The sequence below is a fragment of the Ambystoma mexicanum genome, chromosome 3q (genome assembly GCF_040938575.1).
Source record: "Ambystoma mexicanum isolate Mex_15411 chromosome 3q, UKY_AmexF1_1, whole genome shotgun sequence".
Classification (NCBI taxonomy): Eukaryota; Metazoa; Chordata; class Amphibia; order Caudata; family Ambystomatidae; genus Ambystoma; species Ambystoma mexicanum.
Window position 1 is genome coordinate 1,171,439,783 of NC_090926.1, and position 17,159 is coordinate 1,171,456,941.

At 48.7% G+C, this 17,159-nt stretch overlaps 1 long non-coding RNA gene across 4 annotated transcripts in view; it reads left to right on the forward strand.

Annotated features, from left to right (window-relative positions):
• The window catches only part of LOC138447718 (uncharacterized), a 29,473-nt gene extending 19,418 nt beyond the window's left edge, over window positions 1–10,055 (forward strand). For all 4 annotated transcript variants that reach the window (XR_011259930.1, XR_011259932.1, XR_011259933.1 and 1 more), the window contains 2 exons: window positions 6,524–6,706; window positions 7,698–10,055. This is a non-coding gene — a long non-coding RNA (uncharacterized lncRNA). The remainder of the gene's footprint in view (window positions 1–6,523; window positions 6,707–7,697) is intronic.
• The last annotated feature ends 7,104 nt before the right edge of the window (window positions 10,056–17,159 follow it).

The following is a 17,159-nucleotide window of genomic DNA, read 5'->3' on the forward strand; positions in this document are numbered from 1 at the left end:
AGTCAAAGTCCCCTATAGCAAAAAATTCAGAATGCTGTGTTTACAAATATTTGCCCTCCTAATTAGTTATTGCAAGCAATGATTTTGAAAGAATGTTTTGCACCCACACCTCTATTTGGCACCATTCTACACCAGATAAACATTTTTGAGTCCATGTGTATAGAGGGGCCCTAGCCAGGTATCTTTTTCTTATGGAGGGCTCGGGGGTCAAAAAAGTTTAGACCACTGCCTGTAGAGCCTGAAGAGTGACTATCTTGTTATCTACAATAGTGTTTTTTTTTTTTTTTTAAAAGGCCGAAAAACCTAATTGCTATCTTGCCCGCTATATGTTAACATACATTTTGATTGCTAGTTTGGATGATGAGCACTTATCCTCCCTGGTCTCTAGGGGACAGTGCACATGTGGGCTTAAACGGCAGAAGCTTAATGTATTAAACCTTTGCAACATCCCTGGTTGCTTTAAAGTGGTCCATTATCCACGTGCTTGTTGTGCCCTTGTGTGCGACGTTGCTATGTGTCTGGTACGGTGCATATACAACTCGTACACATGACCGCACCGTCAGTGGGTATGAGCAAAATCATTGCAGTGCTTTACTGTGAAGGAAAGAGTTGCACGGACCCAGCGATATTCAAGATTTGACCCTGTCGTCTGCTTAAGAACATTGCAGTGTCCCATAGCCCCTCTGAGAATGTGTCTATTGCAGTGGTCTCCCAACAGTCGATCGCGAGCTACGAGTAGCTCGCCAGAGCCTTTGAAGTAGCTCACGCTCGAGTTTCAGGAAAAAAAAAGAGTGATGCCAGGAAGTGCTCTGACCAATCACAGGCCTGCAATTCTCTATAGCATATAGATTGCACCATGTGATTGGCCAGAGCACGTTCCTTGCTGAGAGCTGTGGTCCTATTGGCCACAGTGGTTTCTTTGTGCTACTCAGTTTGCCCAGGCTTTTTTCTTTAAAAAGCACCATGGCGCCTTGCATCATTTTTGGATCTGTTTTGGAGGTGGCTGAGGCTTTGGCCTGGATTGCAGGAGCGAGCTGACGGTGGCATTCCAGGAAAACGTGTCTTGCTGAGGTAAGTTGGGTTGGGTGGATCGGTGGAAGTTAATCATTTATTTTGTCTTTTTCTGCCGAGCCACGGCAGCCCCTGTGCGCACAGCTGTTGCGTGTTGCTGTCAGAGGGTCGGGCAGCTCGGCAGAACAAAGCCCGGGGTGAAATGGAGACAATTCAGCTGTGCTGCTTAATGTCTCCGCTTCACCCTGGCTGGTCCCATTTGCAATCATGTGAGCTACTTTTAGGTGACGGGGCTTTGGCGAGCAAGCCCCCTCGGGACTTCCTTGCCAGAGCCCTGCCGTTTCTAATAGTAACTCGTATGACTGGAAGTCAACCCAGGGTGAAGCGGAGACATTGAGCATGATAGCTGGGTGCCTCCGTTTCGACCCTGGGCTCATTTTCAGTCATGCAAGCTATTTTTTAGAAGGCAGGGCTCTAGCGGGCAAGCCCCCTCGTGACTTCCTTGCCAGAGCCCTGCCGTTACTAATAGTAGCTGCAGCCTTGTTGGTCCCATGATCTTCTTTTTGGTGGATCACCCTCTGAAGAGAATCTCGCGTGTGGTGTGCAGTAGGCCACTGGAACGTGAATGAGATGTGCAGGACACTATTCCACTCAGCAGTGGGAATGGGGGGAAAAAATATAAGGGGGGGAATCCCACAAGGGCCAGTGTGGGGGCGGAGTTGGCATTTGAACTCCACTCAAAGGAAATGTTCAAAATAGAAATTTTAAAATGGGGCAACTTCCTTCATGCTGCTTCTTTCCAAACTCCACGCTGCATCAGTTCCACTTTAAATCACTTTCCTGGCTGGGGTGCACCCAAAATACAGTTGGTAATACAGCGATTTTGAGTACATTAAGGGATCCATAGACACACTCTACAGTAGAATGTTACCAGGGTAGCTCAGCAGGTTGAGAGACTGTTGCCGAGATGTTAAATATTAAAAAACTGCTTGTTAATCGTATGACTTTTGCAATTCCTATAAAATGTTTGGCCAGGGCATGGTTTGGGCTGGTCACTGGCTTATATTCAAAGCAGAGGTTGGGGGTATTTCTGCCCCTGTAGTGAATATCAAAGGTTGACACCCATGAACCCACAGTTTAATTTCCTAATAACTGCTGTCAGCACAACAGAAGCATTTATATGTGATTAAGCAGTTTGTCAAGCATATAACATCGTTATAAATGACTTGGCATAGGTGCATGCCACAAAGTTAATATTTTTGGGAATTGCGAATGTGCTAAAATGGCATTGGTTTTTATTTTTTGACTAAGCAGAATTTTGTGTGCTCAATTATTTTTAAAACCATAATAACACATTGAAATCCCCCTCAGATTACATTGCACGTGCAGTCCCAAAAGAAACGTACAAACGAAACGACACTTGTTGAAATCATGGATCCAGAAGTAGGCGGATCATCCAACAAAAGGCAGAAGACGTATAATTTTCATCAAGAGTGGGAGACCGATTTCTTTTTCGCAAGCGTAAAAGGGAAGTGTGTGTTTAATTTGCAGTGGGAAAGAGTAATGTCGAGGGGCTCTTTGGGACAATGCATACAAATTATTATGAAAACTTTCATAAAGGAGGCAGTCTGCGATCCCAAAAAGTAGCTGAACTAAAAGCTGCCCTGCAGATGCAACAATCATTTTTTTACCCAACCAGCAAAGAAAGCAAATGCTGCAACAGAGGCATCCTTCGAAGTTGCACATTATTTGGCAAAACACGAATGCACTTTTACAGATGGTGCAGGTCTCGTGCTTAAAAACTGCCCTGAAATTATGTCTGCCATTTCAGATGTGCAGTTAGGTGCAAACACAATGGCAAGGAGGGTATCTGCAATATCAGCCAATGTGATCGGGCAATTGGAAAAAGATTTGAGCATATGCAATTTTTATTTTATTATTATTTTTTTTTTTTCCATTCAGTGTGATGAATCAGTTGATGCAAGTGATACTGCTCAGCTGGCACTGTTTGCTCGAATGGTGTTTGAAGACTTCACCAACAAAGAGGAATTCTTGACCTTGTTGCCTCTGAAATCCACAACCAGAGGTGTTTATCTACAATGAGGTCAAGAATTATTTTGTCAAAACAAAAATTCCATTGAACAAGTTGGTGGCAATAACGACTGATGGTGCACCAGGGCGTCATTCTGTTTTTGTTGCGTGCTGTAAAGCAGACCCTGATTTCTTTCCCTCCATTATTGCACTACCACTGCATCATCCACGAGCAGGCAATTTGTGCCAAAGTGATGGGTTTGATCACGTAATGGCCCCTGTTGTGCGAATTATGAATTCAATTTGTGTAAAGGCCAAATCTGCCGCACATGGTGATCTGTTGCTACACACGGAAATCTGATGGCTTAGCAGGGGGGGAAATAACTACGTCGCTTTCTTTCACTTTTGCCAGAAATCAAAGACTTCATGAGGTCAAGAAATGAAGACCTCGGCCAATTATGCAGCATTTCTTGGCTACTTGATTTGGCGTTTCTGGCAGATGTCACTGAGAAATGAAATACCCTGAACTGTGAACTACAAGGAAAGGGTAAAACCATTGCTGACATAAGTGCAGTAAAGACATTTAAGTCCAAACTTAACCTTTTCAGTGAACAAGTGGAGAAAAGGAAAATGCATCATTTCCCTTCTGTAATGCAAATGCTGACCGAGCATACAGCTAGTCCTGAACATAGACAAATACAGCAGTCTCCTGAGCAGGCTTAAGGAAGAGTTCAGTGACCGGTTCAGGGATTTCGAAAGGATTGAACCGTGTGTGATATTCATCGCAAACCCCTTCATGGAAGTCAATGTTTGAACTTACAGAACAAATGAGTGAGCTGTTTTACTCTGAACAGTTTTGCTATGGAACTGGTGATTGTCTGCAAGAGGACATTCAGTTGAAAAGCAATCTCACATCAATTTCTGGAGCCTTGTTGATTACAAGGAGTACAGTAACATTTGCACAGCAGCATTAAAAGTGACTTCTCTGTTTGGTTCCACCTATCTCTGAATCTGCATTTTCAGATATGAACTTCATCAAATTGAAATTTCGAACACGCCTGACCGATGAGCATCTGAGTGACTCCATTCGAGTTGCTGTATCAAGTTATACACCAAACTACAGAGCACTGGTGGATGGCATGCAGTGTCAACCTTCACACTGAATGTCCCATCATTTTCCTACATTGTGAGTCTTTTTATGAGAACTTCTAATAAATAAGAATGCAATAAAGAGATTTTTGAACTTATTAACATAATCGTGAAGGGATATGTTATTCCTTATATTTATGAAGGGGAAAATTACAGCTAAAAAAAGTACAAGTTCCAATGTTCATGAACCACCCCAACCCCTGATATAGCCTGCAAGTAGCTCTTGCTGTTGGCCCCCTACTGAAAGTAGCTCACGCCAAAATAAAGGTTGGAGACCCATGGTCTATTGTATATCGAGGGCACAATGCTTTTAATTTTCAATAAATTGCCCAGACAGCTGCATGCCAGTGCACAGATACCCGCTGGCATAGATTTCCCTTGTGTGGGGACTGTTGATGTGTGGCTTGTGGGAAGCGTGTGTGACTTTCGCAGCATTTTTAATATTGCTTAATTCTGAAGCAGTATGCCAAGTGGCAAAGTTTTGTTTGGCTAGCATGAAGGCTGGCTATGTTTTGAAGTTTGTGGCAGACTGTTTGTGCCGCTGTGTGGTACGGGGTGTGCTGCACACACTGCCAGGTGTAGTTTCAGGCTGGGGATGGTTGTAACGCCCTGAGAATTGAGTTCTTCGATTCCTCCTTCTGGTGGCACAGGGTGCTTTGGGCTTAGATTTGTTGTTGTGATTCTACGCACAGCCCCCCCATCTATTTATTTCTCTTAACAATGCTTGCAACCTGATCATTGCTTTCAGTCAAGCCATTGAACACCAGCCAACAAAAAAAAAGTGGCATGTCCAGCAACTGAATTTGCATTAAAGGAGGGTCTCCACGCCCCCCACCCCCTTTCAAGCTCGGGAATATTGCTGAGATTTGTGTAATGTGAAGTGTACGGGGCAGGTACTCTGTGAAGTTCAAGGTCAAAGCACCCCTAAAGAGGTTCTGTAAAGCTACCCCCCCCCCCCATAAAAAGCTAACTGTCCGGCACTCAAAGACTCATTTTATATTGTAATGCTTTTGAATATTTTTTTCACTGCTGGAAGTTACGGATGCTATACCCATGAGGCAGAACTTTTTTATTTTAAAGAACACACTGATGGCTTGTTTACCCCCGTTTTCCATTGCCGGTTTGGTTCACAGTAGGGCTAGTTGTGCCAGCCTTTATGTGCAGGGGATGGTGTTCTAATCCCCCTCGCCCCCCCCCCATAACTCCTGCTCTACTCAATCTACGTTTAGTTTGTTCAACACTTTGGGGATTGAGGAAATCGCTACATGATTTAATATATACAAATGTAAGTTTCAGGGACTCTGGATTACTGCATGTTCTAGTTATACTTGTGTCACATTCTCTATATAGGTTGATGAGATTCCTGGAGGGATTTTATTGCCCCTTCAGTGCTGTTTGTTTGTTTTTTTCAACCACTTGACCTCAGCAGTTAATTGAAGATAGTTTGCCTGTAAACCTTATTGAATGCTTGCTAGGGATAGTGATCCATGTCATTAATTTTGAAAATATCTTTTTTGATCATTGTTTATTATGATCTGGGGTGAATGCTTTTTATGTTTTTTCTTCTTCTCTAATGATGGGACTAGTTCATTCTCATTAGATGTTGAGCTATTTTCATGCTTGTCTGGATTTTTAAGCAGCCTTGTGTATCAGAGGACTGGTGTGGTAGCGGGAGTTTTCTGACCTGGGCATGAAAAGAGTGCTGTTAATTGCTTTGCTATTTGAAAGCGGGAGGTCACTTTATTCCCTTAAGGCAGTGGTCTTCAAGCCTTTCTATGCTCACTCCCCCACCCCCCATGGGGCCAGGTGGGGGTTGGGGGGAGGGGGGGGTTTAGGTGTGAGGAGAAATCTGACTCTTCTGGAGGATAGTGCCTGGCTCATATTGGCAAAGGCCTTCCTGCTAAGGTGTAATATTGACTTTTTGTTCCCCCAGTAAAGATCCCTTTGGTAATGGGTTCTGTCCCTGCATACCCTCCTATTTCCTGTACATTTTGCTGTCTGCAAGCTGGGGCTCTCTATGGTTGATAAAGTTTAAGAAACTGAAACTGGTGCTGGTCTTTTAAAGGACACACACAAAATGACTGCAGCATTCTAGGTACAAGAGCTCTGCAGTTAAGAACGTATTGCCTCTCCGGAACAGATGCAACTAGTTAAAGCCACAATGGGTGAAAGTCTTGGAGGAAGTTAACCAAGCACCAATCACTCATGAATCTGGACACATCAGGCAGGAACATCCATAGCAAGCCCACTATAAATTAATGGTTTTGGGTACAGACCTGGTTCACAAATACTTGGCGCATACTAAATTTACTTTTTTTATTTCTTCTTTTAGACAACTCAAATCATGGCACTCTTTTTGATTCCGACAATTCTCTGCATTTGAAATGATGGGGAATTTGAGCCTTTGCAATTCCTGGTGAAGTTAATTGTAAATTGCTGATAGAGGGCATCGATGAAAGTAGAAGAGAAATACGTGAAAAAAAGGATTTCAAGGCAGTCATGCTTTTGTAGTTAGGTAAGCAATTTTTTTTTTGGTTCATCTATTTGATGTTTGGGGGAGGAGGGTACATCTGATGTCCCTATGTGGTTCCTTTTTTCACACATACAGATGAATGCTGCACAATGCCCACCTCATTTACAGCATCTCTTTCCTCTAGAAGTATAGAGTGCTATTGGTTGAATGCCCTTGGGGACCGTAGTCCAGGTCAGAGTATGTGTGCAGCTAGGACAGAGAATGGATTGGTATTGGCGAATTGCACTCTACCTCCTTAAAGTTAGGTATGCAGTCTATATCTGGTCATCTGTAGGTGAATTTATTCCCATAAAGTCAGCCGACACGTGTTTCGACCTTAGCCGTCTTCAAGGCCTTGAAATTGAACACTTGGTATGGTGACCAGGTTTGGAAGTTGATTGTGAAAATATCTTGAAACAATTTTCTGATGGTACTTGATGATAAAGGGTTGAGTCCCGAGGGACCTGTCGATGGCTGGCGCGTTGTGCTAAAAGTCTTTAGTGGTTTTTGGACATCCTGGATTGGTTCCCCCAATCGAAATTCCTAAACTATCTTTAGATTTATTTATTTTTTTTACCTTAGATGCAATCCTGAAAGTTTAGTCCACAGGTTGGGGAACCAATCTAGGATGTCCAAGGTAGAGCGCGATTCGCAAATACCAATCCGTTTTCTGTCCGATTCATTCAAGGTCTTTATAAGTATACCATGCGGAATTGGTGACGCAGCTCGCTGCTATTTATAAATTATAGTGGTCACAGCACTCTCTCAAGGGTATGTACCCATACACACTTTTATGTGTGCAGCTACACTGAGTTGTGGGTAGCTGCATGGGGAGGGAGGGAAAGCGCCAAGGAGAGCAAGAATAAGCAAAACCCCAAGGGGGCGGATAGGATCGCGCTTAAGGGGAGTCACCCCAGTGTACAGCTCAGGCAAAATGTTAGTTGTATTGGTAGTCACATTATGAAGTTTCAACTTGCCTTTTTCATACCCGCAGCCAAGAAACAGTATTAAGACACAGGAAACATTTGATGAAATAACGAAAAGTTATAATTGAGGCTTTAAAAAGAAAGGTGGAATCTGGTGGAAAAAGAAGATGCAGTGAAAGAAAGAGAATTATATTGTAAAAGCTGATGGCTGAAAACGGACTATTCCAAAATGTATTCATGGCTGTTCACAAAAGCTGGAAAACCCGAAGTCTTTTGGCAGGGATGGCTAGTGTTCTTCATTCCTCCTACATTCCTTCCTCAGAACCTGCCTCTTTCACCTGGACAATTGATAGACAAAGCATTAAATCTGCAAATGTGCAGTTCCTGGCGATGTAGCTGTGCAACAACTGCAAAATATTGGACTATAAAGTAACCAATCAATTGTCTGCTACAAATATTTTGTCGGACAGATCTAATTTGACAAGCTGAACTCTATCACCACATCTCCTTAATAGTGTGTTCTTGTTACAGTATGACAGTCATGCCTGTTTGGACAATGAAGTGACACCTACATGTTTCCACACACCTGCGCAATCTTTCAGATAGTTTTTTTTTTTTAAACAATGGAATTGTAACATCCCCACAACTGAGTTTGGTTGTTATGTCAGCCCCTGCTACTAATCTACAATGGAATTGTAGCGCACATGCTGCTCTGTGAACTAAAGATGCAAGTGCGTGTATAGAACTATTATAGTTGATCTAGTGAATTTGTAGGTTGGTGCCAACTTGTAAATGGTACATGTTTTTGTGCTATTGGATTTCTGTTGGGGGGGGGGGGTCAGCTAATGTTTTCTTGGGTGTGGTGAATGGTCGAACTAATTGCTAGCTGCTCATAGTGATATTGGGTGAAGTGATCAGCAATCTTGTCATGCAGGTAGACCTTTAACAGATTCTGTTTAGGTCACTGAAAGTGTTTATTTTAGTGCAGTGATTTGTAATTGTGGGAGTTTATTGGGTGTGATGCCATGTTAGCTAGAGGTGAGATATGAAATGAGGGATTTTAGAGGTTGGTTCGTGACATTGTGGGGTGGATTTGTAGTTTTGTATACTAAATCGGCAAACCTTAGTTAATGACATTTGAGTGCTCTAGCAAAGAAGGCAAGTAACGGCTGCAAATTCCATGTTTTCCAGTACACTATTCATAAGTCTAACCCTATAGTAATACCACCCATCTTACACACAAGGATTCAAAACCCTTTTCCTAAATCGTTTGAAAGCAACATCCTCCTGAAATTGTCTGCAATAATTGTTCACAATTTCAAACCCATCCTGAAGTTGTCATGAAGTCATACTGGAGTAATACAAGATCATCACGAAGTAATCAGAACTCCTCTTGGAGTAGTTTCTGTGATAACTCTAGAGTCATCTCATTTGAATATTTCAGCCTATACACATACTTCAGGATGGTTTTGGATGATCTCCCTGAACTAGCCATGGATGACTCTAGGATGGAGTCACCTGATGACTCAAGAATGATTCCAGGAAGATCTTCCTTTTTGACTTGGGGGAGCACGCCACTCCTGGGACAAATCAGCCACCCTCTTGGAGGAGCGATCCCGAGGGCCTGTAACCAACAGAGCTCTCTGGTGCCCCGCATCCGAATCTCAACGCTTCCTGGCCGGAGGATGGAATGTTGTAATTGCAAACAACACTATCAGAAGGTGTTGGGCATACATGACAACATTTTACAGCAGCTGGGAAGAGAGATTTTGTTACAGAAATTGAGAGAATTGAATTTCCCATTGGAATGAATTGGGATTAGAAATATTTTAGGAGGGAGAAAGTAAAAAAAATAAAAATAAAAAGCACCTTTTTTGATGAGAAAGTTCAGTCTCCTGTCCAAATTGGGAGGGTTGGCATGTGGGATACACAGTATGCGCAGTTAAAAATGGGAAAATTGTGCTCCAGTTCACTAAAAAGTCAGATTTACGGCCACACCTTCGAAAAGAACACACAAAACAAAACTGCCTATAGAAAATCACAAACATGCCTTTGACAGGGCCAGGACACGTTATTTAGGAACTTCTCTTTAAAAAGTGAGCAGGGCATCTCTCCCATAAAATATGCATTAGATGGAAATAAGAACTGGGTTAAGAAACGCAAAACACAATTGAACATTACAGGCAGTCAACTGGCGTTTAAGTTTGTGCTAAAGAATAACTCAAAGGGTCCTGTGGCGCCTGCTTAATGAGGGCATTTTTTAACTGCTGCGTTATGGATAACTGGGGAGGTATTATACGTCCCAAGAATACTGTACTGAGACGTGGAAGTAATGTGTCCAATTTGTTGACATGTAAACTGTGTGTTAAAATAAAGTGTTCTTTAACAAAAAGAATAAATAAAGCAGGCGAGCATGGGTACGTCCACCCCACCAAGCGTTCATTTCTTCTCTCCACTCTTCCCCCCCATCGACTAAACATGTTCTTTTTATCACCCTTCAGCGCCTACTTTCAAAGACATGCTAACGCTGATCCTCACCGTGTGGAAACGGGACGCATCATTTCCCAACGGAAGAACCAGCAGTAATATCCCCGCGAAAAGAGCGGAATGGAAGCCCTTCCACGCACCCAGGTCCTTTCCTCTATGCGGAAGCACGCTGCACGGACTCGCATGTAAACAATGAGAGTTCTTCTTAATTATCGGAGGCGTGGGAACAATGAGAGTTTGAAAACGGTAGTGACTAGTTCCCATCCGAGAAAAGGACCATAGCAACGGCCCGCCCCCTCTTCATCACGTGGTCTGTGATGTCATCCCTGTGATTTCCGTCGGAGCAATGAAGCGGTTCCGGGGCACTTTCTTGCTCGGGATGCAGCGGATTCGGATGCGGCTGCCGGTGCAAGTGCACTGAATGCCTTTGGCTTGTAGTGGCCATTTTATTTTCAATACCGGGAACGTTTCTATGAGATCCTGGAGCGTCGGACTCGTCTTGTCTGGGCAAGGCTCAGGCTGCAGGAGCAGCTGCAATCCGTCTGCTCTTGGCTGGCTGCGGATACAATTAGCATTTTCTTCCGAGATACCGTGAACCTTCCTGCAAACCACCAGATTTCCATAGGGAAGCGGGAAATTACATTTATTTTAAAAATCACGTTCAGCTATTCACCATGAAAGGTATTGAGGGCTAAGAAAAGGAACAGGGAGACGGTGGATGGTGGTGTTTAACTGATCAAAGGGGGCTAATAGAGTAATTTCATCTTTCATGAGGCTGTGTTTAGGATGGGTGTTTTTAGAGGGGTCGACTGCGGCTGAGCATCTGTTGCAAGGGGAAGGGGTATCTTGCTATGAAGGGAGGATGGGGCATAATGGTATTGGTCTAGACTAGAGGGAGGGATGGGGCATCTTGGTGGGGCCTGAATGGTTGGGTAGGGCACGCTGGTGTAGGTCTGGTGGGATGGGGCACATTGGTGTGGTTCTGGAGGAAGGGGGCACATTGGTGTGTGTCTGGAGTGAGGGATAGGAACATAAGTGGTGTGAATCTGGGGGGGAGGGACAGGGACAGTGGTATGGGTTTGCAGGGAGTGTTGGGGTACATTGGTGTGGGTCTGGGGGGCATGGGTGTGGGTCTGGAGGGTGATATGGGCCATCTAGGTGTGGGTTGGGAGGGTAGGATGGGGCATCTTGGTGTGGCACTGGAGGGAGGTGGTGGGGGCCCATTCATGTGGGTTTGATGGGAGGGATGTGGCACATTGGTGTCGGTTTAGGGAGAGGTATGTGGTACATAGGTGTGTTTCCGGAGGGAGAGATGGGGCTCAGTTGGTCTGGAGGGTGGCATGGGTCATCTAGGTGTGGGTTGGGAGGGTGGCATGGGGCGGTTGCCAGTCAACGTATCGGCAGTGAAAGGGTCGACAGGTAAAGGATCAGGGGAAAAAAAAAATCACATTTTTTGTGGGGGCGTCCCCCCCTATCCCAACCCCCATTTTTTGCTAAATACCACTTTTTTTTCCCTAAATGAAAACCTACAAAAATGTATATAATGAAAAAAAAAATTCGATCCTTTGACCTGTCGACCCTTTGGTGTTGATCCTTTGACCCGTCGACCCTTTAGCTTCGATCCTTTGACTAGACACCGCATGGGGCCTCTTGATGTGGCTCTGGAGGCAGGGGGTGGGGGCACATTGGTATGGGTTTGATGGGAGGGATGGAGCACATTGGTGTGGGTTTAGGGGGAGATATGTGGCACATAGGTATTTTTCTGGAGGGAGAGATGGGGCTCAGTGGGTCTGGAGGGTGGCATGGGTCATCTAGGTGTGGGTTTGGAGGGTGGCATGGGGCATCTTGGTGTGGCTCTGGAGGCAGGGGGTGGGGGCACATTGGTATGGGTTTGATGGGAGGGATGGAGCACATTGGTGTGGGTCTGGGGGTAGGGATGGGGCATATGGGTTTGTTTCCAGAGGGAGAGATGGGGCTCAGTGGGTCTGGAGGGTGGCATGGGTCATCTAGGTGTGGGTTGGGAGGCTGACATGGGGCATCTTGGTGTGGCTCTAGAGGGAGGGGGTGGGGGCACATTGGTATTGGTTTGATGGGAGGGATGGAGCACATTGGTGTGGGTCTTGGGGGTAGGGACTGAGCACCTGGGTGTGTTTCCAGAGGGAGAGATGGGGCACAGTGGGTCTGGAGGGTGGCATGGGTCATCTAGGTGTTTGATGGGGCATCTTGGTGTGGCTCTGGAGGGAGGGGGTGGGGGCACATTGGTGTGGGTTTGTTGGGAGGGATAGGGCACATTGGTGTGTGTCTGGGGGTAGGGATGGGGCACATGGGTATGTTTCCGAGGGGGAGATGGGGCACAGTGGGTCTGGAGGGTGGCATGGGTCATCAAGGTGTGGGTTGGACGGGGCATCTTGGTGTGGCTTTGGATGGGGGCACATTGTGGGACTGGGGGGTGGTTCATCTAGGTGTAGGTCTGGAGGGCAGGATGGGGGCATCTTGGTGGGGTCTGCAATGCATAGGGCACATTGGTGTTGGTCTTGTGGCACATTGGTGTGGGTTTGATGTGGGGGCTGGGCACATAGGTTTGGGTTTGATGGGAGGGACAGGGACATTGGTCTGGGGAGGGATGGCCGCATATTGGTGTGGGTCTGGAAGGAGAGCATGGGGCAAATTGGTCTGGGTCTGGGGCATACTAGGATGGGTGGTTTTAGAGGGGATTGGCTGGGGCTATCTGCGTGTGATTCAGTATCGGCACATGGGCATCTGTTGCAAGGGGAAGGGGCATCTTGCTATGTGTAGGGAGGATGGGGCATTATGGTATTGGTATAGGAGGGAGGGATGGGGCATCTTGGTGGGGTCTGAATGGATGGATAGGGGCACGCTGGTGTGGGTCTGGCAGGAAGCGGCACATTGGTGTGGGTCTGGCGGAAGGGGCACATTGGTTTACGGCTGGAGGGAGGGATAGGAACATGGTGTGGGTCTCAGCGGAGGGATAGGGACAGTAGTGTGGGTTTGGGGTACATTGGTGTGGGTCTGGGGGAGGGATGGGGACATGGGTGTGGGTCTGGAGGGAGAGATGGGGCTCAGTGTGTCTGGAGGGTGTCGTGGGTCATCTAGGTTTGGGTTGGGAGGGTTGGTGTGGCTCTGGAGGGAGTTGGTGGGGGCACATTCGTGTGGGTTTGATGGGGGATGGGGCACATTGGTGTGGGTCTGGGGGGAGGGATGGGGCACATGGGCGGGTTTCAGAAGGGTGAGATTGGGCACAGTAGGTCTGGATGTGGCATGGGTCATCTAGATGAGGGTGGGATGGGGCATCTTGGTGTGGCTCTGGAGGGAGGGGATGGGGCACATTGGTGTGGGTTTAGGGGGAGGGATGTGGCACATGGGTGTGTTTCTGGAGGGAGAGATGGGGCATCTAGGTGTGGGTTGGAGCATCTTGGTGTGGCTCTGGAGGGAGGGTGTGGGACCACATTGGTGTGGGTATAGGGGAGAGATGGGGCACATGGGTGTGTTTCTGGAGGGAGAGATGGGGCACAGAGGGTCTGGAGGGTGGCATGGGTCACCTAGGTGTGGGGTGGGACAGGGCATCTTGGTGTGGCTTTGGAGGGAGGTGATGGGGGCACATTGTGGGACTGGGGGAGGGATGGTTCATCTAGGTGTGGGTCTGGAGGGCGGGATGGGGGCATCTTGCTGTATGGATGGAGGGATGGTGGCATCTTGGTGGGTTCTGCAATGCATAGGGGCACATTGGTGTGGTTTGATATGGGGGCGGGGCACATTGGTGTGGGTTTTATGGGAGGGGTGAGGCACATTGGTGTGGGTCTGGGGGGAGGGATGTGGCACATGGGTGTGTTTCTGGAAGGAGAGATGGGGCACAGTGGGTCCGGGGGGTGGCATGGGTCATCTAGGTGCGGGTTGGGAGTGTGGGTTGGGAGGGTGGGTTGGGGCATCGTGATGTGGCTCTGGAGGGTGGGGGCGGGACCACATTGGTGTGGGTTTGATGGGAGGGACGGGGACATTGGTCTTATTGGTGTGGGTCTGGAAGGAGGGTATGTGGCACATTGGTGTGGGTCTGGGGGATGGGGCATACTAGGATGGGTGGTTTTAGATTTAGAGAGGGTTGGCTGGGGCTATTTGCGTGTGATTCAGGATCGGCACATGGGCATCTGTTGCAAGGGGATTGGGCATCTTGCTATGTGGAGGGAGGATGGAGCATTGTGGTATTGGTCTAGAAGGAGGGATGGGGCATCTTGGTGGGGTCTGGATGGAGAGGGGGACATTGGTGTGGGTCTGGCGGGATGGGGCACATTGGTGTGGGTCTGGGCGGAGGGATAGGGACAGTGGTGTGGGCTTGGGGGAGGTTTGGGGTACATTGGTGTGGGTCTGGGGGAGGGATGGGCACAGTGGGTCTGGAGCGTGGCATGGGTCATCTAGGTGTCGGTTGGGAGGGTAGGATGGCATATTGGTGTGGCTCTGGAGGGATGGGGTGGGGGCACATTTGTGTGGGTTTGATGGGAGGGATGTGGCATAGTGGGACTTGACGGTGGCCTGGGTTATCTAGGTGTCGGTTGGGATGGCATATTGGTGTGGCTCTGGAGGGAGATGGTGGGAGCACATTGGTTTGGGCTTGATGGGAGGGATGGGGCACAGTGGGTCTGGAGGGAAAGATAGGGACACAGTGGTGCAGGTCTGGAGCGAAGGATAGGGACACAGTGGTGCGTGTCTGGAGGGAGGCATGGGGACACAGTGGTGTGGGTCTGGAGAGAGGCATAGGGACACAGTGGTGTGGGTCTGGAGAGAGGCATAGGGACACAATGGTATAGGTCTGTAGCCAGGGATAGGGACACAGTGGTTCGTGTCTGGAGGGAGGGATAGGTACACAGTGATGCGGGTCTGGAGGGAGGGGTAGGGACACAGTGGTGTGGGTCTGGGGACAGGGAGGGTTGGGGCGCAGGTCTGGAGAGTGGGAGGGTTGGGGCACAGTGGTGGGGATCTGGGGACAGGGAGGCTTGGGGCACAGTGTTGTGGGTCTGGGGACAGGGAGGGTTGGGGCGCAGTAGTGCAGGTGTAGGGACAGGTTTGGGGCACATAGGGTGGTTCTGGAGGGAGGGATAGGGACATGGTGTGGGTCTGGAAGGAGGGTTGGGGACACTGGTGTGGGTCTGGAGGGAGGGTTGGAGACAGTGGTGTGGGTCTGGAGGGAGAGATAGGGACACAGTTGTGTGGGTCTGGAGGGAGGGATAGGGAAACAGTGGTGTGGGTCTGGAGGGAGGGTTGGGGTACAATGGTGCGAGTCTGGAGGGAGGGTTGGGGCACAGTGGTGCGGGTCTGGGTACCGGGAAGGCTTGGGGCACAGTGGTGCAGGTCTGGGAACAGGGACGGTTGGGCCGCAGTAGTGCAGGTTTAGGGGTTAGTCTGAAGGGAGGGATAGGGACATAGTGGTGTGGGTCTGGAGGGAGGGTTGGGGACACAGTGGTGTGGGTCTGGAGGGAGAGATAGGGACACAGTGGTGTGGGTCTGGGGGGAGGGATATGGACACAGTGGTGTAAGGAGGGATGGGGACACAGTGGTGTAAGGAGGGATGGGACACAGTGGGGAGGGAGGGATAGGGGCACAGTGGTGTGGGGAGGGAGGCATAGGGACACTGGTGTGGGTCTGGAGTGAGGGATAGGGACACAGTGGTGCGTGTCTGGAGGGAGGGATAGGGACACAGTGGTGCGTGTCTGGAGGGAGGGATAGGGACACAGTGGTGCGTGTCTGGAGAGAGGCATAGGGACACAGTGTTGTGTGTCTGGAAGGAGGGATAGTGACACAGTGGTGTGTGTCTGGAGGGAGGGGTAGGGACACAGTGGTGTTGGTCTGGAGGGTGGGGTAGGGACACAGTGGTGTGGGTCTGGAGGGTGGGGTAAGGACACAGTGGTGTGGGTCTGGAGGGTCGGATAGGGACACCGTGGTGTGGGTCTAGAGGGAGGGTTGGCATACAGTGGTGTGGGTCTGGAGGGAACGATGGGGACACAGGTGTGGGTCTGGAGGGAGGGAAGGGGCGCAGTGGTGCGAGTCGGGAGGGAGGGAAGGGGCGTAGTGGTGCGGGTCTGGAGGGATAGAGACACAGTGGTGCAGGTCTGGAGGGAGGGATAGGGCGTGTGGGTCATGAGGGATGAGGACATTGTTGTAGGTGTGACGGGCGGCATAGGACACATTGGTCTGGGTCTAGAGGGAGGGATGGGTGCTCCTTGGTCAGGGGAGGGATGGGGCATCTTACTGTGAGGAGGGAGGTTGAGGCATCATTGTATGGGTCTTGAAGGGATTGGGTATCTTGGAGTCTGGATCGGAAGGGGGCATTGTTGATCTGGAATGGTGGGACAGGGCATATGATGGGGGCATGTCAGGGAATGGTGGAGCATTTGGGTCTGAGTGAGGGCTGGAGCACTCTGTTGGGAAGGAAGGGGGGCATCTGGGTTTGAATAGAGGGATGGGGTATGTATGTCTAGATTGAAGGATGTTGGTTCATGGGAGGGGTGGGTTTATGTGTATGTTGAAGGGGTGGGGTAATTGGGTGTGGGTATAGAGAGAGGGTGGATGGTGCCATCTGAGTGTGAGTCTGGAGGTAGAGGGTGAAGCATATGGGTGTGGCTCTGAGAGGTGGAGCTTCTTGGTGTAGGTATGGAGGGACGGATGTTGGTGTCTGTGGGTTCGTAGGGAGGGATGGTGGCATGTGGGTAAGGAGGGAGGTGGCATTTGAATCTTGAAAATGTTTGGAAGGAGAAATGGGGCATTTGAGTGTGAATTGGGACATGTAGGGCTGGGGTATCTGCTTGTGAGTGGGGGCATGAAGGAACATGAACAGCGGAGCAGCCGGAGGGAGAGCCGCGGTCCGACCTCTGTTGCATCCCAGGCGTGCACTCACACAGCCCGGGGCACCTCTCTGAGAGGTCCGGGGTGCGTGGCCAACCAGGCGCCGGCGAGCAGGGATTCCCTTCCACCATTGGGGGGACCGCAACCCAGCAGATGGATGGGGACACCTGGCAGGGTTGGGTTAACCTGCT